This window comes from Phaenicophaeus curvirostris, chromosome 1 (genome assembly GCF_032191515.1).
Source record: "Phaenicophaeus curvirostris isolate KB17595 chromosome 1, BPBGC_Pcur_1.0, whole genome shotgun sequence".
Lineage (NCBI taxonomy): Eukaryota > Metazoa > Chordata > Aves > Cuculiformes > Cuculidae > Phaenicophaeus > Phaenicophaeus curvirostris.
Window position 1 is genome coordinate 32,545,870 of NC_091392.1, and position 23,820 is coordinate 32,569,689.

A 23,820-nucleotide genomic window follows, 5' to 3' on the forward strand; every position below is an offset into this window, starting at 1 on the left:
TATTGATGTTACAAACCAAGGAATAGTGATTGTAGTTACTAGTAGAAAATGTCAATCTAAAGAGAAGGAAATAGTTCTGACTCTTTGTATGAATAAGGGAAATAAATGAGAGGAAAAATACAAACTGTTATCTAAAAAATGCACAGATTCTAGTGGCCAGTATTTTAGAACAACATAACCCCCAAATTCAACCACTTGGCCCCCAACTGCATAGAAATTATGCAGAATATTTAAATAAATTGCAAATACTCTGACAAAAATTTAGTACCAATGACATAAACAGGACATCTACTTCTCTTATCTGCCTCAGCTATTTATCATGCCATCTAAAAATGCCTTATTACTTATATATTTTTTCAAATTAGACTTGGAAAACAGGTAGAACTTCAGAAAGAAATCTTGATGTAAAATCAAGACTGTAATAATCTTATATCAGGTTAAACAAAGAATCATTTTATCACTAGAGTACTAGCACTGGCAGGAATTGAGGATGATTAGAGAAGAATCAGAATGAACAGCAGAATGTCCAGACCATTATCCTTCTTCATATTTATGTAAAAATCAATGTTATTCTAAAATTTCAAATGCCAATAGTAATGTTGCTCTAGTTCAATTTTTAACTGTTAAGAAGCTAGCTTTAATTTAAAGAGAGCATTATGAAGTCTAACCAAAAACTAAATTTGAGTTGAGTTATATTCGGAGAAAATGCAGTACTAAACAATTAAATTGAAAAGAATTTCTTCCCAAAGTTAAATAGAGTGTCAGGAGAATGTTACGATCAATAACAAAACCACAAAACAAAAACAAGGATGTTGAGGCTCTGGAGTGAGTCCAGAGAAGAGCAACAAAGCTGGTGAAGGGGCTGGAGAACAGGCCTTATGAGGAGCGGCTGAGGGAGCTGGGGTTGTTTAGCCTGGAGAAGAGGAGGCTGAGGGGAGACCTCATTGCTCTCTACAACTACCTGAAAGGAGGTTGTGGAGAGGAGGGTGCTGGCCTCTTCTCCCAAGTGACAGGGGACAGGACAAGAGGGAATGGCCTCAAGCTCCGCCAGGGGAGATTTAGGCTGGACATTAGGAAAATTTTTTTTCACAGAAAGGGTCATTGGGCACTGGCACAGGCTGCCCAGGGAGGTGGTTGATTCACCTTTCCTGGAGGTGTTTAAGGCACGGGTGGACGAGGTGCTAAGGGGCATGGTTTAGTGTTGATAGGAATGGTTGGACTCGATGATCCGGTGGGTCTCTTCCAACCTGGTTATTCTATGATTCTATGATTTATCATGGTTTACATATAATTGGGCCTAATTCATGGGAGGAAAAAATATTTTCCAGGAAAGGACTGGATGTACCATATTTTACCTAAGCTATATTACTTTCTAGATATCTAATACTAATTTCTAGGGAAAAGGTTGCAAGACAAAGTGACAATCTTATTTTGCACATGTTTCACAGTTAAACCTCTCTGAAACTAAGGTGAATAAATGAGTCTAACTAACTCACTTGTTCTGCTCATTTTGCTTTCATATAATACAAATAGTGTTGGTATTTTCTGAGTTCCTGTTGTAGCGGTTCGTATATTGTTGATCTCTCTTTAAAGGTGATTTTATAATGAAAACTGAAATACACATACCAACACACACACATGCCTTCCTTAACAGAAGTTTAAAGCTGTGGATTCAAGCACTGAAAGGCTGTAGAAAACTGAGAATCTAGACGGCCAGTGAATTCTCAGGTTATGTCCCTTTGACAAGTATGTATAATCTTTAATGATCTTCCCCTTTTCTCCCTTGCTGTGCCCATTGAGTTTTTTCCAGAGGTTTTGTCTACCAGCTTTGGAAGGTAGCTCCTCCGCCTCAAGAAGCCCACTGTGAAAGCCTTGGCTTGCTAAAAACCAAAATGCAGACAGGTTAATGGCCTTGTGGACTTGAACACCTGCCCTACCTTTTGGTTGTCATTAACTCATAGCTGCCGACCAAAGGAATAATAAAACTTTCATTGCAATTAATGACTGATACTGAATTTTAAAATCCAGAGACACATCTATTAAATTAATCAGAAAATTACCTTGAATATAGTTATTCAGGGTTTACTTTATTGTGAAATATGAGACAACCTATTTTACTTGTCAATGTTTAAATAATGATATTCAGAATGGGAAAAATTAAAATACTCAAAACATCACTATATTATAATTATTCCTAATTATTACAGGAACCTTCGGGATTTCAGAGATAAAAAAGCCTATTAAGGTATTGAATCTGAAAAAAAAATAAACATTCAACTTAAACGCTGAGTTCAGATTTTAGTTTGCAGTTCAAAAATATCTCTGCAACTTGATCAGCTTAATCTTGAATCAAAGTCATGGTACAGTGCAAATAATATCAGCTTTAGAAATACATTAAAATAACATTAAGAATATACCCTATTTGTAAAGGAAATTACAAACTCATATCAAAGGAACTGAGGATATTTCAAGGAAGTTCCAATTTCTCATTATGTTAAGGTGTTACACTATAAGTTGTGATAAGAAAATGAAAATTTACCTAAAACCTGACGCTATGTGTGAAAAATTTTACCCAAGGTAGGTTTATTGCTTTGTAAAGCTATTCAAACACTTCATTGTTTGCAATGTATTGAGTGAAATCAGTTTACTTGCAGTTTATGAGTTTACTATCATTTACTATGTTTATTGTTTAAAAATAATTTTCTCACCACTGCTTTTAAGACCCCATTTTGTTAGTGATTATTTGAAAAACTGCATTTTATTGACAACCGAATTTGCAGAGAAAAATATTAACTACAATGACCTCAAAGATCTTTCAACTAGGTATAAGCAGATTGCTAATACGGATTATACATTTGAAACTTCTAAAGTGTTTCCATATAAAGCAATTTTTTTGTTTCATTAAAACCAAAATTATTTCTTTATTCATTACCATAAAACATGTCCAAAGTTTTCTCTGTGTGGCTGTTGCTATGAATATGTCATAGAATCATGGACTAATAGGATGGTTTGGGTTGGAAGGGGCCTTTAAAAGACCTTAACTTTAGCCAGCTGATCTTGTAAATGGAAAGAAAACTCAATGAGAAAATGTAAGGTATCAGTGGATGAGCATTATTTTCTTTTTTCTTAATCTTTTGGACTCTTGTGCCTTTATGTAAGGAGTGTGGGTATTGAGGTGCTCACAGGAAGAGGAAGAAGGAGCTTTAGCAAATGGAGATACATATTGCCATTGAGGGGCTAAGCATGTTGCTTGCATTTTAAGTACTTGAAATTACTTAACGTCATATCTAGGTCTTGCTTTGTAACCAGTTAGTGTTTAAGAGAATATTTTAATCATCAGTCAAATCCCTTCATTCATCCTGAATTTCTATTCAATTCAAGGTTAATCAAAATTTCTTAATATGTCAAGGAACAAAACAGGCCTGACTCACTTTTTGTAAGAACTGAGGACCTTAGAGAATAAAACAGAAAAATAAATGCCTGTTGAATCTTTCATTCAAAATCCATTCTCATGAATCATATTTCTTTCTTTCTCTCTCTCTGTATATGTCTATGTGGATATATGTATAAAAGGAGACAGAAAGTGAAAATCTCCACTCTAAATTTGACTGCTGTCTACTCATTCAATTTCCCCTCATTTTTAAAAATGGAAGACTACAGGCTGGTCGCTCCCAGCTCTATGCCCCACAAGATCATGGAGTAGATCCTCCTGGAAATTCTGCAGAGTCACATGGAAAATAAGGAGGTGGTTAGTGACATTATAGCTTCACTAAGAGCAAATCATGCCTGATGAATTTGGTGGCTTTCTACCATGGTGCTGCAGCAGTAGTGAATAAGGGAACTGACATCTTCTACTTGGACTTGTGCAGAGAATTCAACACTGTCCCACGTAACACTCTTGTCTCTAAACTGGAGAGACGCGAGTTTGATGGATGGACCACTTGGTTGTTAAGGAATTGACTGGAGGTTTGCACTCAAAGAGTTGCAGTCAATGGCTCAATGTCTGGTGACCGGTGGCCAGAGTTTCTCCTTTGGGGTCAGTATTAGGAACAGTGTTGTTGAATATCTCTGTTGGAGACATGGACAGTGGGATTTGAGGGCATTCTCAGGAAGTTTGCCGATGACACCCAGCTGTGTTGCATGGTCAACACACTAGAGGGAAAGGATGCCATGCAGAGAGACTTTGACAGGTTTGAGAGGAGGGCCTGTGCTAACTTCATCAAGTTCAGCAAGGTCAAGTGCAAGGTCCTGCACCTGAGTCTGAACAATCCCAAGCACAAATACAGGCTGGGTGGAGAATGGATTGAGAGTAGCCTTGAGGAGAAGGACTTGGAGGTGCTGGAGTATGAGACATGAACTGGCAATGTGAACTTGCAGTGCAGAAAGCCAGTTGTATCATGAGCTGCATCAAAAGGAGTGTCGCCAGCAGGTAATTGTGCCTCTCTGCTCTTGAGAGACCTCACCTGGAGTTCTGTGCTCAGTTCTGGAGTCCTCAGTGCAGGAAGGACATGGATCTGTTAAATTGAGTCCAGAGGAGGGCCATGAAGATGATCAGAGAGCTGGAGCATCTCCTATATGAGGTCAGGCTGAGAGAGTTGGGGTTGTTCAGCCTAGAAAAGAGAAGTCTCTGGGGAGACATTATAGCAGCCTTCCAGTACTTAAAGGGGGCCTAAAGGAAGGATAGGGAGGGGCTCTCTATCAGGGTGTGTAGTGATAGGATGAGGGGTAATGGTTTTAAGCTGAAAGAGGGAAAATTCTTATTAGATATTAGGAAGAAATTGTTTTCTGTGAGGGCGGTGAGGCACTGGGACACGATGCTCAGAGAAGTCAAGAAGTCATGGATGCACCATGATTTGCAGCCTGGTGTGGTAAACGATGTCCTTGGTTGTGGCAGCGGATTGGAACCAGATGATCTTTGAAGTCCTTCCAACCCAAACCATTCTATTATTCTATGATTAGAAATATTTAAAGCAAATGACAGTTTCTGGAAAACATTAGCTATCCATAACATTGGAAAAGAAATCAACTGTGGAGACTGTCTGTGTAATTATATTCAGCATTTAAATGCCACGGACTGATTGTTGACAGCTACTCCTTTTCCTGGTCTCTCACTTGTCTCCTTAAGTGGAGCTATAGTGCTGGTTAGGCCTGTAGACTTTCCAGAAAGCAGAGAAGAGAACAAGGATGCAGAAGAGACCTTCTGTGTCCTGGGAGACAGAGGACCTACCTTGACTAAAGCTTCCCTTCCTATGGCTTGTTTCTTTATTTTAGCTGATAATGGTTTAATGCAGAATGCAGAAATGGTGCTGGGAGTCAGAACAGAAATTAAAAGTCTGTTCCTGGCATACTAAGTGCTGAACTACAGAGTCATGCATCCTTTTTGCACCTTGTTTGCCACGGCAAATCACAGGTTTAGAGGCAGGCAGCAGGTCCTCACATGTCTCTAATGCTTGACTAAATATCACCCAGCCTCTGCGTCAAGCAGTCCTGTATCACCAAGATACAGAAGCACACATCTATCTTATGCACACATTTAAGAGGATAATGTAACGTACTTTTGCAAACAAACACTAGACCAAGAAAAGCTCTTTTGTCTTGGGAGATCAGACAGAAAATTAATTTCAGATGTGTCTTTTTTATTCTAATGGCTTGTTTCCTTGACCTAGAAGGAAACTGAAAATGGACTTCTGTGCCCTTTCATATGCAGTCTCATCCAGCTTGTTTATGCAGGAACAGTTATAATTCCAAAGGTGCAAAAAAGAATATAGAATCATAGAATCATAGAATATCCAGGTTGGAAGAGACCCACCAGATCATCGAGTCCAACAATTCCGTGAACTCAGATGATTTAATGACTGCCTCCTGGGTAAACCATATGAAAACTGAAAGTCAGTTTGGTGTAAATTTTGTAGGTCCACATTGATGTCCACTGTTGCTACCATGTTTTTATCCCAAAGAGGTTTTAACACTTCCTGGTTTAAACTATCTGATAATATCCTGCACTCAATATTTTTGCTCCAAAATGTTCTTATCCCACTCCAATGGTGAGGTAAAAGGTATTGGTTTAAATAGCTGAAAGGAAGTGAGAAAGAGGATAGTTTCATATTCATGAACAGTTACTGGTGGGAGGACAGACATTTGCTGCAGAAGTCAGCCCCCCAGAAATGCTTCCCAGCATAGCGCTGGGACTCTGCTTTGCTTGGAAGGGATGCTGTATCTCGCTGTACATTCCCCAACATTCCAACTGGTGATCCTACTCTCTTTGAAAGACCAAGGTATTTGGCAGTTCTGTAACATCAGTGATTTTCTCAGAGAGAATACGTACCCTTCCTTTTATAGACATGCTTACATCTCTTTTTTTTTTTTAAATACTAACATCATTGAATTGGTAAGACAATTAGAGAATAAGATATTGTCTTAGATGAAGAAAATCTCAAATTCAGCCAGTAGGGCAGAGCGCAGTAAATTTGGACCCTGGAGGTAAATATTATAGTTAAGAAGCACAGTTGCTGGGTGGAAGGGGTGCTTATCCCTTTTTGGGTCCAGCTACAGTAGAACGATAATCTTTTACAAAATAGGAAAACATCACATGTGTTAAGATGGCCCCAGAAGCATCTACTCCTTCGTCCAAAGGTGAGGGAAGAGGTGGAAGCTCTTAGATGGAATAACAGTTCTTGTAAGCAGTGGGCAGGTGCTGTTGGTGAAGCGGGAGAATGGCAGTCAAGAGGTGTTGTAAAACAATGGAAAAGGAGCTAGGAGTTTCACATTAGCAATAGTCTTCTTTTAGCACAAAGACAGCTTTGCATCTGACCAAAACACACATTGCATGTTTGATGTAGAAATTAGATATTTTTACATTGCTTAATCAAACATAGGTTTTGGCACATGTTTATCATGCAAAGTGCAGTTTTAATTGCTGAATATTTTTGGAATTTGGTACAACTCTAGCAAATATTTCCATTCATTCAAGTAATCTTTTTAAAAGGCAAACTCCCTCCCAGTATTTATTCACCAGAGGCTTTACTATGTGACAGTGTTGAAGAGGTTTTACACGTCATGTACAGGACATGGTGGTGCCTGGCTAAACTAGTTTGGCATAGGCAAGTGTGATCTGGCAAAGAACAGTTGTTTCCTTTGCTAATGAATCAACATGAGCACTTTGGTTTGGACAGAAACAAATTGTAAAATGCCAGCTCAGCTGGAACACTTCCTTGAATACATCAAAACTGTTCCTTTCTACATGGCACAGCTGAGTTCTTTCCAAGAATTCCTAGGCCAGTACTCTTGCTGTTCAAAGAATTTTTAAATGGGTACTAATCCCCCCTCCTGAATGCCCCAAAACAAACAGAAAGGGAGGTAATAATTAGAAGCATCAAAATATTAAATCATCACTCATGCAAAACATGAGCACAGCTGGAAAAAGCGCCCCCTTGAGATTTTGCTTGTATTCTGACTGCATTTAAAATATACATGTTGCTGTTATTTCTGGGGAAGTAGATATGCTAAACATTCTTGTTTTCTTTATCTGAGTACTTACAATATGTTTTTTCATAATTTTTAATTTCCTCTGTTACTAAGCACTAAAGTACTAGCTACATTATTGGTGTGGGAAAGATTTCAGCTGCATTAGTAACGGGAAGGGGTAGTTTTGCCTGTTTCAGCAAAATGTGATAGAAGAATTAGAAGTACCATCAGAAGTAACACAAAAGCCAAGTTTTAACATTTTACGGCATTTCTGAGGCTTTGCACCAATTCTGTGACACATGTTTATGTGGCCATCATGCAAAAGAGTAGGAAAACAGCAAGTCAGTCTGTTATTAATTATAAAAGAGTAGTCGTAGCTGCACTCCACATCCCAAGGCAGTGAAACAGCAGTGAGTTGAGAGCTGTGAGCCCATCTCCACCTTTGCGAAGGACATCACCAGCACACACCTGGGGACAAAGGGACAGTGAACCTGTGCATCGACTCCGTGGCCTCAGCTGGCTGCAGGACAGGATCAGCTTGCTTAGTAGATAGAGGAGTCTTAGAAGTGGTGCTCTTCTCATGATTTTCATGGTTTGTTTCATACTTGTTAGACAAATGGTGGCACTGGCTACCTGTCCTGACAAAGATACCCCATGGAATATGTGGCAGCAAGGCAAAAATATAGCTGAGGGGATCAGAGCAAGTCTGAAGTATGGGGATTTAAGAACAAAGAGGTCAGCAGGAAATGAGGTAACTAGCAAACATATTCAAATGCACAGGGTGGAAACACTTAGACAAAGGGAGGAGAGGTAATCTCAGGAGCAAGGCACTGTGCTCTAATCCTGACCTATTACATAATTATTACCTAGAGTCCCACTTCTCAATTTCTCTGGCTAGAAAACGTGAAAATTTTATCGCTGTTTTTAAAGTGGTTACTAAGACCATAAGAAATTGTTAACAGATTATGAGATGTGTGATAAATACACTTGTGCTCAGGTTTACTACTCCTAAATCTGACTGCTCAGCTGAGATGCCACCTTTCCTCAGAAGACAGGGGCTCAACGCAGGTGACTAATGCAAGCTGAGTTTGGCCAAGGATATCACGTGTTCAGAACAGTGCTGTAAGCTTCCTTAACCACTCACTCCAGCTAGCTATGAGTTTCTGATCTCAGGGTAGGAATCATTGCGTGATTTGTTCATGTGCCAGAGGTCAAAACAATGAGCATAATAGTCTCTTCTGATTGCAAAACTTTTGACTTGTGTGTAGTTCACTGATGCTCACAATTAAAAGCGTTTGCAATTTTTTCTGTCGAAGTGATTCTTTAGCAAAATCTGTGTTCTTTTCCCACTGATTTTCTTTCTCACTGAAGAGAAAAGTAACCTAAAGTTTTGCCACTGAAAAGCTTGAGACAGAATATTTCTACTTCTTATACTACTGCTGCGAGTTTTCTTTGTCAGTTTTTAATGGAATGTGGCAGCTGCAGCTCAAACTCCAGCAGCTCAAACTCCTGACCTGAATCTCAGCTCCTTTTCAAAAGATGCAGGAGGTGCTCTGCTTTGATCAAGCTGCACAGAACATTGTAGGAGTCACATGGCTGTAGGAGAATCACAAAACATGTAAGCTGGCCAGAAAAGGGGAGCACCAGGTTTTCAAACAGTAATCTCCAAGATTGGTTTTTTATAATGATTAGTTTCTCAGTCAATTCAACAAAACTTTTCCTGTTTCTAAACTGAATCAATGTTCATTTTTCATACTTCAACAGCTCATTTTCTTTTGGAACAAAAAATATTTCTGGAATTTCCCATGAGACAGATTCTGTAGTTTCCATTGACGTGACACTTGCGCTGAAGATAAAGTTCAAGATTAGTAAATGAATGACAAGGAAAATGTCCTTAAATTATTTCAGATATCTTAAATAAATAAATAAATCCTCCATATTTAGGGGAAACAGATTTATAAACACTGTGAATATGTTTCATTCCGTATGTTTAAGTCAAATTAAGGGTGCAAGAGAGGAAAGTGGAACTCTGTCTACACACAGAACATAGCTCAGATTCTTCATTCAATGGTAACGGCATTCAGCTTCAGTAGGAGCCTTCTGTATGGTTTGGATCTCTGGATGTCCATAGTCCTAGTCCTGGTGTGCTCACAATTTTCTCTGCTGAGTAATTTAGCACCTAACCCTTTTCTGAGAGCATTTGGGGTGCAGAATCTGCATTAAATAACTTGTCAAACTTACCTTGCCTGACAAAGCCAAGTTGCTTTCAAAACTAAGTAAATGCATGTATTGACAGACATTTTTGGTATAATGACTTTAAAAGAGTGTGAAGTTTAAGTTTGAGTCCCTACTTAGCTGGTTGTCTACTAAGCTGTGATCAGTCAAAGCCTCAAACCTTCACTGTCCAAAGGCTATTCTGATGACCAGGTATAACTCACTGCAAAAGAAGTAGAAGGGGAGAGAGGATCTGAACAAGATCCTTAAGATTAAGAATCTTAAAGGTCTTTTCCAATGTAAATGATTCTATGATTTCATACGATTTGTTGAAGTAGTGACATGGTGCAGCAAAGGATGGCTTTTCAGTGGCCCAGAAGGAGAGGAATAAATAGAGGAGACACAAGAGGGAGCTGGAATCTGTATCCCAAGTGTTTGACTTGGGATTATTGCAAAAGCAGTGCTTAAAGCAAGAGTTGTAATGTGCACACTCTCTTTTCCTTAAAATAGGCACCTGAATAGGTATTTAGAGTAAATCTGATTTCAGTCCTTCAATGCACTAATTCCCTGAGTACAATGATAGGAACAATAATAGGTGCCTTCTCAAAGAGAGAATGTGAAAATAAATTTTTGAATGCCTATGAAGCTCTTGGGTACTATCCTGAATTTTTCCATAGCAGTAGTTGGGTGGAAATGAATCAACTTGCCTTTAGATAAGGCATTGAATAAGTGGGCAGCTATTAAGGAAAAGACAAAACATTAAAGAACTGCTCATGACCTTGCTGCAATCTGTTATTAAAAAGAAGTATAAGTGATAATGCTATGACAAGGATTGTGATATGATAAAAGCCTTTACTACATAGAAAACACTATTCTCTTTAGCACCTCATGTCTCTGAACCAACGAATGAGCTAAATTCTGCTTTTCTGAGAGGGTTGTTTAAGGACACCTCTGTCAGAATACATTCCATTATTGATATTTAAAACCAGATAAATGTGCTGAAAATCCAAATATATGTTTGTGTTCATACCCAAGAAGAATGTTTGGCACAATTCTGTAAATGTGTTTTTCTGACAAACTACTCATGTAAAGTGATAATGAAGAAATTAGAGTATCCTGGAAATGGATGGAGGTTGCATCTTTTCAGTGTGAAGTCATATCTTTATGATATATCATATCTCATATTTACTTTCATTCCACCTTGTGGCACATATTTATGTGACGCATAAATATTTTGTCTGCTTTTAAGCTGAAGTGGTCAGATAAGAGGCAGTATTTAAGGATGTGGAGGGTCTTGTGACAGATCGGATCACAGATAAGAATAAAAGTCACACAAAGAAGCTACTGAATGGTCAGGAACTCCTTTTAAGAAAGGGTATGACTGCATTGCTGGAGAACCACCCACTTCCAATTTACTCAGCATTTCATGAATGGCCTTGTTTATAGAAGTGCTTGAAATTTTTTGACCAGTCTCACTTGTTTGCACACAAATTAGTGCTCTACATTCATAAACTCTGTTTTTTGAAAGTTCTGTTTAGATATTATTAGATATTATTGTTTTGTTGTCCTTCCTCAACAGCTCTCAGACTCTTAGACATCTTGAGTGGCTAAAATCCTCTTATTTACTCATCTGTTAGTATTTGCAGAAGTTTCAGTCTCACATGTTCAACTTTATGTGTTGTCAGATTGTTGTGTTGTGTTCAGTTTGGAGCTAACCTTGCCTGCCAAAGTGCAAGGCCATCCATCAGCTATTGGAGTTTCTTCTGCCTGGTGGGCATTTCAAATAGTAGCGAATCACACTGGTTATAGAGCAAATATACTTCAATTCAGCTCTCATTCTGTCATTGCTAGAGCAGTAATACAGAACAGCTGAAGTGTTTTTGTTAATACTTTTCATATTTGACGTCTAGATGTAGGATATATATTGTAGGCAGATTGTGTGATTTTGCTTACTCATGGGGCCACTGGGATTTCCTCATCTTCAGTATGATACAGAGCTCATCCTATCCCTTGGGTTTATGCATAAGAGCATCTGGTATGCATGAAGGAATTGTTGAAATAGGTAGAAATTTCAGTCTTAAGTGCTTCTTTTTGGAAAAGAGCCAGTCAACACTCAGGATGAGAGAATATACCTTGGGGAGAGCAATTCATGGGTGTAGGCAGGAGAGGACTTGTAATCCTGCACTGGAGTGGCCTGAAAAGACAATTTCAGGTGTATAGTGTAAAAAGCAATTTTCTTTGTTGTTATAAAAAGTGGAGACCAAAGCAGTATTAATTCGAAGGTGACTATTTTTCTAATTTTTCTCTGAATGAATGAAAAGCCTGAAGTTCTTTTTGGGTGTCATAATGTCTCTGATTCTGCATGAAAAATGAAGCTTCCAGCCCGAGAGAGCATCAAATAGTAGCAGCAAAGCAGCTCAGTAGTATTTATTTTCTTATCTTTTGAGAAATAGGATTCACTATATTTCATTCTGTTTGTGTTGGTTTTTTCCACTTTCTCCATCAACAATTTTTTACCCCTTAGCTCTGGTTTGACAACTCTACGCTGACAGAGGAGTTAAGATTGATGACCTCTTATGTTCATCTGGTCAGAGAAGATGAATCAAAGTAAATTGTTTTACTAGTTAATAAACGCAGAATTTTCTTTTTCAGAAATAGCATAGAGAAAAGGAGTTCAGGGAGCAAAGATTGTGGAATGACAGGGGAGGCAGTTGGATGTAATCTGGTGGTGGCATTTGCTAAAAGCTGAAGGTGGCTCAGGGCATCTTGCCAGTTTGTTCAGGCTGAGACTTCGGTCTCAGCTCAGAAAGAACTATGTGAGTCTGTTAAGTTCATAATGTAAACGGATGTTGGTTTGGTTTTGTAACCAGAACTAATATGATTTTAAATAGCCAAGCTATTTTTACTTTTATAATTGGCCCTGAGTATACTTCTCATTTTCTTCCATTCAATGTCAGTTAAGGAACATGTGATCCTTGGAGATCAAGCTATAACTGTAAATAATGAAGCCATTAAGCCTGCCATTTTTTGGTTTTGATGGAAAATATTTCAGAAAACTACAAAAAAACCCCAACATAGCCAAACCACATATTCCTACGTATTGGTATAAAAAATTGTCCTTATTTGGGGTGTCCTGAATCAAAGGTCCCTGTTTGGTGCAGTCTTATAAGGAATGGTTTGCTGCAGATATCAGATTGATGCAGGATTTGAGAGATCCCACCACAGACACTGGAAAGTGCAACACTGGGCTTTATTGCAGGTATTATGCTCTTGTATCTCTAGTAGCTGTGACAGTGGTTAAAACCCTGAGGACTTTCACTGTGCTTTGTGTCGGCAGGAAATGTGTGGGCAATCTGTGGCACATTTTAAGATTTTCTTTTTTACCTTCTTTTTTGAGAGCTGAAAAACTGTCCAGGGCTTTGTGGGCAACGTGTTAATGTATGCTGCATGTACTCCAGAAGGAATATACCACCCATTGACCTCAAAAAAAGTGGTGACCAGGCAGGGAAGACGCTGTTTTCTTATGGTTTCTGTGTACTTGTACTGCTAAATGATGCTTTATTTCCAGGAAACTTTTCAGTGGCTTATAGATTTTATTCAACAGATACAGAGGCTCCTTCTAGCCCTGGCAGCAGAAGTCATGTTCTTAAACTCATTCCACCCACTTGCTCCATCCTTTTCTACCCTCATGCAAGGCTGAACTGCAGCCCCCACCTGGCACCTGCGTCGATAGCCCTCCAGTACTCCCTGTACTTCAGCCTCAGGTCTTGTTGCTCATTAGGTTTCTCTTGAACCTTTGTACTCATCCTTTTCCAAACTAATGTCCCTTCTGAAACCACTTTTAAAATGTATATTTCATTTTTAGGGAAGTGAATGGATTTGGTGGTCTTTTAGCATAAGGATAGACAAAGGATTGGTTTAGCGATTGATGGGAATGGTTGGACTCAATGACCTGGTGGGTCTTTTCCAACCAGGAGATTCTATGATTCTGTGATTCTAAAAACCTATCCATACAGATGTTCTCCCTTGCCAGCTGGGAATATTCAAGTAGAAGTGATACTTAATGTTTGCTAAAGTTCTTTGATTAGAAATATAGTTCTGTTTCCAAGCAGAGATTTTGAGGATTTTCTTCACAGCCTGAACACATGCATTTTGAGGATAGTAAAGTGGAGTCTGCTTAAAATCCATGGGTATATTTCAAGTTCTGGATTAGTGCTGACATCTGCTGTTTGTTCTTACCATATACACGAAACACAGCACAAGGAATCACTGCCTGAGTGCTTCCTGCTGCCTCAATCCCATATTTTATTTCACACAAGCTAAAATTAATAGAAATCACGAGATACAGTAAAACCTCCACGGGTCAATGACTATTCCTATGGGGTTTTAAGACATGGAGCAAGGAGCTGACAACAAAGATGAAACTGAATCCTTTTTATCTTTCTAAATAACTGTCGATGCCTTTAAGTAGGGAAAGGGCTTAAGATAGGAGGCCTAAGGAATTAAGCTGTCTATGTATAGGGTGGATAGTTAGCCTGAAGGCTCTTTGCTACAGGGGCTACTTTTATGTTATCTATTTCTACAGAAACCTGTAAAATACTGGGGTTCTAATCTGTAGCTGGCATAGCTGGCTGCTACTGCATGGTGAAGGGGTTATGGCAACAGTTATGGCAACAGCACAAGAACATTATCTCCTTATCTTTGTTGCCTGTTCCCATTTGGACCCAGCAGCACTAGTCCAAGGGGTGTCAGCTGCCAGCCTGGTCACAACCATAGGTATCACTCTGAGTCACCTGGGCAGGTGTTACCACTGAATGTGGTGACTGCAAGGAAGAACTTCTGGGAGACAACAACTCCTTTCATATAGTTTGTTAAACAGCTTTCGTGGTCATGTAGTCATTGCTGGGCCACGCAGGATCAGCAGTATAGAATGTGCTTTGTTTTACCTGGGTGCCTGACTCTTCCAGCTCTTGCCAGTCATCCTCTCTTCTTACATCACCCCAAACAATTGTGTGGGATAAAAGAGTTTTAGATAACGAGATTTTATGTGTGATGAGGTCATCATTACAACAGACATCAGGGAGAAGATAAGCACAGGACGTTCTGTGGAAATCCCAGATTAGTGCAGCACATGACAACACTTATATTTCCTCTCTCACATGAAAGCAAATCCTTCACTTAAATGGACTGTTCACATGCACTGATCCAAATACAACTGTGACAGCTGTCAATTGCATTCCCTTTACAGGGCACTGGAATTAAGCACACAAATATTCCCCATTTTAGGATTTGTTCACTGTGTTAAGTATCATGAGGCAGAGAGATGTAAAATTTTCAGGTTGGTTTTATAATTAGAAAGGCTTTAAAACGACAGTTGAATTATTTTTATCAGTTCTGTGGGATTTCATTCCACTATAATTTCTCTTTTCCAAACTTTTCTTCACAACCATTAATCCTGTATCTTTTTTCCTTGTAATATACTTTGATTCCTGTACCCATGAATCTAGGATCAAGGATTTTAATTCAAAGTGGGAGAGTTGGCAAAACAGTACTCCAGCCTTCATGATGGACAACGTTAACTAATGTTGTTGAAGGTCAGGTTTCTGGAGTCTCTGGCTTATATTCTCTTAATGGTTTTAAACTAAAAGAGAGTAGATTTATATCAGATATAAGGAAGGAATTCTTTACTATGAAGGTGGTGAAACACTGCATCAGGTTGCCCAGAGAAGCTGTGAATGTCCCATCTGTCAAAGTGTTCAAGGTTGTGTGAATGGGCCTTAAAGCAATCTGATGTAGTGAAAGAGTCCCTGCTCAAGGCAGAAGGTTTGACCTAGATGATCCTTAATGGTGCCTTCTGACCTAAATTTTTCTGCGATTCTGTGATTCTTCTACAACTTCCAATGTCTCTGGCTGAAGTCAGAAAGATTCCCTCAGGAGAAAAGATACCAACAATGAAAAAAGTTTTGTCATAAATCCAAGGTAAAGCCAAAATATGAATCTCAGGAAAACCTGTGAATTTTAACATACTTTGCACTACAAGAGTAGCATTTGTAATGTTTCATAAGAGAGTGTAACCATTAAATTAATATGACTGATACTGAAAATATTTAACGTTTTATGCATATGAATTACGTTAACAAATACAGTCAGTATCAAAATTGTTATTATTATAGAAAAATATTAATAGTGAAATTTAGAAAACTCATTTAAGTCCTATAAGAAGTGAGTTTACCACTGTAAATTCCAAATAAGTAGCTGACAGCTGACACTAATTGTTTTAGACTGGAAGAGATCTAGGCCTTTAAATTACAATCCTGTTGAGCACAAATAGTCTCTCAGAAGCTACTGAGGTTTTCATCAACCCAAAGCTGAGGCTGGCACAGTGCCTCCTTCCCTGGCTCAAGCTCTCTACGCCCCTGAGACTGTAGGTGAGTTGGACAGGTTTCCAGCTGCTCTTGAGCCCTCCTTGAGAGGTTTGTAAGCACTCAGTGAGCCGTGGGGCATGGGGTTACCAGCTTTGATTATGCAACTGAAGTTTTCTCTGCGTGCGCACGACTGCGGTGCACTTGGGCTCTGAGCACCCCATGGGTGGTGTAAATAACGGGAAGAAGCAGATCCTTGCCTTGCTATCAGTCCCTGCTTCACCAGCAGCCCTCCCTGTGTGCAGGTGACTGCTTGTCTCTGTCAGTACATTGCCATACTGTTCTCTCCTGAAGGAGGGGTGACAATAAGTAAGTTCCTGTATGAAGCCATTTTCATAGAAACATAGAATCATAGAATTGCCAGGTTGGAAAAGACCCATTGGATCATCGAGTCCAACCATTCCTATCAAATACTAAACAATGCCCCTCAGCACCTCATTGCATTGTAATTACATGTGGCTTCAGCAAGTTGCATGAGTTCCTTCAGTTTTCATGATATCATATAATTCACTTCATAGAACTAACAAAGGGACTGAGAGCACGAGGGCAGAAGGTATTTTGTGTCTTTGGTGCTAGAGAGGTTTTGTTGTGTTAAAAATGAGTGAATTTTTTTTTCCCTAAATACTTTTGGTTAAACATCCCATGCCATATCCCCAAATATTTTTCTCATTTAGCACTTAGAAAATTCATATCTTCTGCCAATTAACATTTTTGAGGACAAATTCACCTTTGGGTGAATTACCAGTTCTCCACAAGGTGCTTGGATGTAACTACATTATTTTGACGTGTCTCTGGGGCATGGTGCTCTCTAAGTGCTACCCGTGCCATTACTCTGGTCCTTGAGATGGGACTTGACACTTATGGTCAATTAGAGAATTTGGTTGAGACCTAGAGAAGATGCAAAATATTATAAGAACAGGGATAGTTGATGACATTAATCTGCTCTGATATGTTTTCATTATTCAAAAGAAGCCAGGGATAGGGAAAATAGAGTGGAGGCTTCAGTAGTGTGATTATCTAATGCAATTGTGTTGTCATCTGAGGTAGCCATAGGACTAAACTGTGAAAAAATAAATAAAATAATTTTCATCACCTACTTCTTTTGTCTTAAACTCCTATTAATTTAACAAGATTTGTATGAAAAAGACCTTCCTAAAAGTATCCACTTGCAAGTGCTTGCAACAAATCTGGCCTGAAAAAAATGCCTTCCCTAAGGCTGAGCCTCAGAAGGTTCTCCTATAATTGTGTTCCTGACACTGAGGGGTACTCAAGGACTGTTTCCTTGTGGGACTCTTCATGAGTTACAATATCCTCATGGCAGCAAGCATTAATCTTAGCTCAACTTCTACATGTTCCAGTATGCTGACTGCTGTGTAATTTGTCAAGGGCAGATTGTCATTACCCTGATTTAGACAGCTGGTTAGTTCTTCTCTCTTTCTCCATCTACCATTTTTTCTGACAAAGCCTCACATGCAATCTCCTCTTCTTGCCATTGCATAGACTTGGAAGATAATTCTTATTAAAACTGATTGGGGTTAGGGTGAGGAGCAAGGTTCAGAGGCAGCATTGCATTGAGGAAGGAAACAATCTGTTCTCTGTTCTTAGGACAAGTAGTGATGGATGTGTACTGCAGCAAGGAAGATTCAAGTTAAACATTAGGAGTAAAAAAACACTTTGAAAGGACAAGGACAGGGAAGTGCTGGAGCAGATTGCCCCAAGAGGTGGTGGCAGCTATGGAAGACTATGAAACCAAGTTAGAAAAGCACTGTCAGGACTGACATGCACAGGGTTGGTCCTACTCAGCTGTCAGCTAAGAGATGGAAGTTGTAATCTTTCTGGGACTCCTCCACAAAGAATTTACTTTGCCTCACAGTTTTTTGCTTTAGGTAGGTAAACTGCCATTATTTCAGATTTTTTAAATGTAATGTTATGAGATTGGGCCAGGCACTCATGAACACCCAGGTGATGAACCAACATTTCCTTTCCTTCCCTTCCCTATCCTTCACACAGCTGGTGCAGTGCTGCTGCAGCAGCAGGTTGTGAATGGCAGCTGGGCATACCACATTTAGCACATTTCTCTTCTCTACAGCAGAGTCTCTCAACATGTTACAACAGCACAAAAGCAGGAGGAACTGAAGTGTAAGTAGTAGGCAGGAAGAATCATTAGTTAGGAAGCCAGTCCTACTTGTGTAGTCTTGGTTAAACTACTGTGTTCTTTCAAACATAATGCTTTGCAAACTCTCTCTTTTGTTCTAATAAACTCTCTTGTTTCTGTTTCCTACTACACCAATGCTGTGGGGTTTTAGTGGACTTCTGTAGCAAGTTAGAGTGAAAGGGAGCATCCATGGATATACTACAATTCTGCTCTGTCCGCTATAATAAGAAGCCTTCTAAGAATGTGAAGAGCTGCACCTTTTTTGTATTTGCTCGACTAGGTAGTGGCTTTTAGCATATATATCAAACTAACTAACAAAAGCATACAGTAGCTGTGGCCTCCATATGATATAGTTTCTTCCTGCATTTTCAGGTTTGAACATTAACTGCATTCAGCCAGGAAAGAGTATGAATATACAGACAGGATAAACTACTTATTGCTGAATTATTATCCAAGCTACTTAAGGCTTAGGGTCATTACATTTTTCAAAGGGACTTTTACAATACTGCATCTATACAAGTGATAGAATGCACCCAGGATGGGAGAGGGACTTCATATGTATCATTTGGCAATGGTGTATAATGGTTATAATATTTGTAACAGCTGTTAGGTGCTCTGAAGCTACACTACATTTATGGAATTTTCCATTGAGCTCTAAATATTCAGGTCACATACACAGTTAAATTTCCAGCAGTGGCAGTACAGATAAAAGCACTCCAACCGTATGCCATAATTGTGCTCTATTTAGAGAGTGCAGCAACTCAGGCATTTTCACAGCAGTTGTCTTAGATACGGTATACATTCTGCTTTATAAATGCCAATTCATTAGCGCATGTAACACATAGCATGCTGCTCTAAAAAAAAAAAAAGGAGAGTGCTGTGTTTCAGTGAGGAATAAACATACAGAAAAAATCTATTACTTAGAAGAAGGAAGAGAAAAATGGAGGAAAATGCCAAATTCAGTTTCATCTTTTACACAAAGACCCGTGTAATATCAAAGTCCATTTTGTAAGAGGTTTCAAATAAGTGGCAGAAAATTGAGTATCTATAAATAGATCTTAAAAAGTCTTAATTGATTGGAAATTTCCACTTCAGGATATTGAATTCCAATATAGAGAAATCTGCAACAGAATGAATATATCATGGACAAGACATGGATTTATATTATAGTGAACAAGCATGTGTATTTTGTAAAACATTTGTAGTGATGCTAATTTCGCTACAATCCCAGGCTCCAAGAAATACATCATTATTAGATTCATGCTAAAATTTTTTTTACATTCAGAAAGAATTAAGCCAGCAAGTCTGACCAAACACAGAAACTAAAAATAAAGAAAAAAAAATCTATCATTGCAATAAATTCAAATAAAGCACAAAGAAGAAAACTCTAGAGCTAAAAATCATGCTTTAGTTCACTGCTCTTAAGTGGCCAGGAAGGCATGTTCACCTGTTGTACTATTAGTTTCGAGGCAACCAGCACATCTTTGTGAGATCAGGTATTCATGAAAAGTAGGTCAGTGCAGTCAATCGGATTGAGTTCCCAGCCTTGCTGGACTTGTGAATAAAGTATTTCATGCCTTTTTCTATAACTGTACTCCATCTTGAACAGCAGATATATTAAGCTGTTTTAAGATTTCTTGTGAGTGCAAAATCTGTCTGTGATCAAAATGACAATCATTAAACTCCATTTGTGAGTCAATGTTTTGTGGCCTTTATTTTGTAAATTCAATACACATTAGATGAAGGTGGTGAAATACGTTGATCTTACACCTTCTCTATGCTAGAAGACCTTTTGCTCCATCCTTTGCCTTTGTCCTGTTCTTTGTCCCAGGGTAGCTAGGTAATTTGTCCCATCCAGAAGTTTAGTCATGTCTCATCTAAGGAAATTTCAAGTAGTTCTGTGCAGAGGTGACACCTGGAATCAAGGATACAACTGGAACATACCCACAATCCTTGGTTATTGAATGTTTTCTGGAGACAAGAAAACTTGCTATAAAGCAATATTGATGGCTCTGGCAGGTCTGGCAAAGCAGCTTTATGACACTGCTGTCCTGTTGGCTATGTTTTTTCTCTCTTGTTGGAGTTTACACCCTTTTTGTGACAGCTGAGAGCTTGGAATGCCTGATTCATGCCCTTTAGTACAGGTCACACCAGAGTCTATAGATACATGTTCCCTCCTGTCTCGTTGGCTTTGGGTCCAGTCAGCTGCGCAGAGAAAAAGTGCCTAACGCGCTAAGCTCACCCTGTTTTTCTTGGTGGGATCTAGGCTGTGAGATGGCGGTGAGCCCTGGCTGAGTCAATGCCAGGACATGGTGCTGGCAGAAAGGGCCACGGCTCTCCAAGGCTCCTGGAGGGAAAACACATCTTCTGCATGGGTTCCTTTCCACACCTCTTCACCTCAGGCTGTAGTGCTGTAGTTCAGGTCTCCTCTTTCCCGCACATACCTGGCTCATCTGTCTGATGGAGGAAGGGGTGGGATTATTACGCAGCATCTGAAAGGGGGAAGAGAGTGATTATCTGGCAGCTCTCAGAACTCCTGACTCTTTTGTTCTCTGTCCTTGACATCTAGACTTAGTGAATTGCCAGCCACATTAGGAGATGTTTCTGCTGGCTGATACATCCTTAAAGCGTAGCTCTAATTAGAGCCAAGGAAGGTCAGGAGAAAGTGGAAGGCTGGGAACCTAGTCCTCTTCCTGCAAAATAACAACGCCTTAAAAGCAATTAAAGTAACTTACTCCTAATTTCAAGACACAGAGCTGATTTTAGCCATTTTTAAAACATTTTAATTGCTAAAAGGAAGTATCAATTTTCTCTCATACTGTGCAGAGTGTGAAGATTTTTCATGGAGTAGCATCCAGCCTCTGTTGGAGCTCTCCTTCCAGCCATCTGCCCTCAGATGGTCCTAGGGCAAATGTGGATTTCCAGGCTCATTTAACTGGCTCAGGTTGTTCAAAGAGTCAAACAAAATCTTCACCTTAGGAAGTACCTATACAGCAAATGCCATGATGAAATGGCTTAGCACAATTCCTGTCCCCAAACCTTTGACTAAAAAGGTCTGATCCATCTCAGCTATATGTCTGGATGTACGGATAGATAATAGCTCTGGTTCTTTGTGTTCATGCATTGCTGTGGGCTTATTATAGAAATGTTTAACCCATATTCTACAGGTGCAGAGAAATCCTGCAAGCATATAAAGAGGTAGTCATGGAATAACAGATAGACATTTTTAATAGGGTGTATGCAATACCTTATAAAAGTGTGGCTCCAAACAAACAAATGTAAAATGTGGTTTGCAGATATATGTGAATTTCCCAAGAATTTTTTATTTACTAATCATAAATATATAACAATCATTAGAAGCTGCAAACAGGGCTTGCCCATACATCAAACAGAAAAACTTCATGACCTTAGAAAGCTACTGATTGCATTATGGTTTTGTTTGTCTGCTTTTCTTCCTTCTTTCTGTTGCTTAAATTTTCAACCATTTGTGCAGTCTGTCTTGCAGTTAAAACAGGCATAAACTTTCTGCAAAATCCATAAAGAAGCAACAAGGCAGCTCTTGCTGACCCTTTTGATTTAATTTTGCCATATTTCTTTGTCTGTAGTCTGCAGCATACAATAAAACCATTTAAAGTTGAGCAATCTGAACACTCTCTTGCAGAATGTAGGTCACCCGATCAGTTATCCTTCAGAGCCTGACACTTAAGCTTAGGAGGTAATAAACATTGGAACTGTGTGGATGAGCTTCAGCATCCAAAGCTGATGGAAATAAATAATCAGCTATTTTTATTTCATTTTTGATTTTGGCACTTTTCCCCCCCACCCCAAAGATTACAGAAAGATTTCATTATGAAAGTACGAGCAAAAATTCAAATATTGTCTCCCTTTAAACAGCTGAAAATCTGTGTGGAACTAACCTTCATGTCCTTCTAAGCCAAGTCTTTTTAATCCTTCAAATCCAATTCAATCTTATTATCAACTCACTTGGCAGAATTAATACACTGAAATGGGCACTTTGCCAAATATTTTTTTAAACTCACAGTCTGTTATGCCAATTCTATTATAAATTATTTCTTTACAGGGTTTAATCATATATAATGAACTAAAATAAACAAAAAGACCAAAGATTATGTGGTTGGCTACCTTACAGGCTAAAGAGGTAAGTAGGCTTGAAAACATGAGAAAAATATAATAGACACCTGTATTTATGCTGTAATAGATTCAAATCTACACAGTACCTATAAAATGAAACAATCAAACTCATCCAAATCTATTGGAAATGAAGATTGTTTCATTTTCGCTTTGAAATACCAAAAGTAAATGGTGCTAAACGGAAATTTCTTAGTAATGATTAGGATAATAAAACATTTAACGACTTTGACTGCTCAGCCTGGAACACCAAATGGGTTATTACTTCCATATTTAGCACCAAACTAAAAATAACTTGTGACTGGCCAAATCACTTCTATTCTCAGCATGGCTTCTAATAGAACTGCCTTGGCCACAATGGGAAGCACAACATTTGTAAACTGTTGTGCTAGTGAAGTCCTAATGACCTGAGATCAGAGTGAAGACATAAGTACAATTTGTACTTTTCTGTTGTCCAGGAAGATGTTTACACTGAAAATATTGTTACTATCCATGGGGATGTGAATACTGTGTATTGTGTGATGGTAATAGAATTTCCATGGACTTTTCAAAATCTAGGATGTGGCCATTACTATCAGTTATTTGAAAACTATCAGTAGACTTAGATCTTCAGATTTGGACATGGCTATTACAAGTAGAGCTATTACCTGAGGACAAACAACATTCTCAAAAACTTTATTTGCAAAAGACGAAAATATGTTTCTAATACCAGCTAAGTGGAGAATTTCAGATTTATGTAAACACTCATTAAAATTAAAACATGCTGCACATGAGCCAGGACTAAGGGACTTGTGTTGTAAAAGGATAGAATAAATCACTTTATCAAATGCTGAAGATCTTGAGATTTGATGCTATTTACCACTAGAAAAATAATGATGCTATTATTTCACCAGGCAGCTAGTGGTGCTTCTTCCTTACTTGCTCTTCTGTAAAACAGTTACTGAAAAGTACCCGCATTTATTACTAGACTTTTCACAAGATCCCAGTGATTTCACGAGGAAACCTTGTCTTGTCTATAGACAAGCTATGCTTGATAAGCAGAGGTAAGTTAGACTTCTGGTATCCTTCCCGCTCCCTGGCACTACTTGTGAGAGAAAGCAAATAGGCTTGAGGTTTCTATTGGATCAGTCCTGCAATCCTTAAAATAAAACTTTAATTACTTACAGATAGGTAGACTTATAGGATACCTATCATTGCTATGTCCTGTGGAATGGTAGTGGTCTGGGATGATGACCAAGCATGCTAAGGAAACAACCCAAGTGGATCCATATCCACTTATTTCCATCGTGATTATCAAGCCCTGGCACGGGCCTCTATGATGTAGCAGTCACTTTGCTGAATAATGCAACTGTATCTGGTACTTTCATTATATTTTCTCCCATATAAAGGCATAAAGAATATGAAAATCCTGAAGAT

At 38.8% G+C, this 23,820-nt stretch overlaps 1 long non-coding RNA gene across 3 annotated transcripts in view; it reads left to right on the top strand.

Moving 5' to 3' along the window:
• LOC138718017 (uncharacterized) overlaps nucleotides 1-23,820 on the top strand; it is a 53,018-nt gene that overhangs the window by 18,698 nt on the left and 10,500 nt on the right. Inside the window, exon 1 of one of the 3 annotated variants that reach the window (XR_011337000.1) lies at nucleotides 17,458-17,986. The exons of the other annotated variants lie outside the window; for them this stretch is intronic. This is a non-coding gene — a long non-coding RNA (uncharacterized lncRNA). Of the gene's footprint in view, nucleotides 1-17,457; nucleotides 17,987-23,820 lie in introns of those variants that run through there. 3 annotated transcript variants of the gene reach the window in all.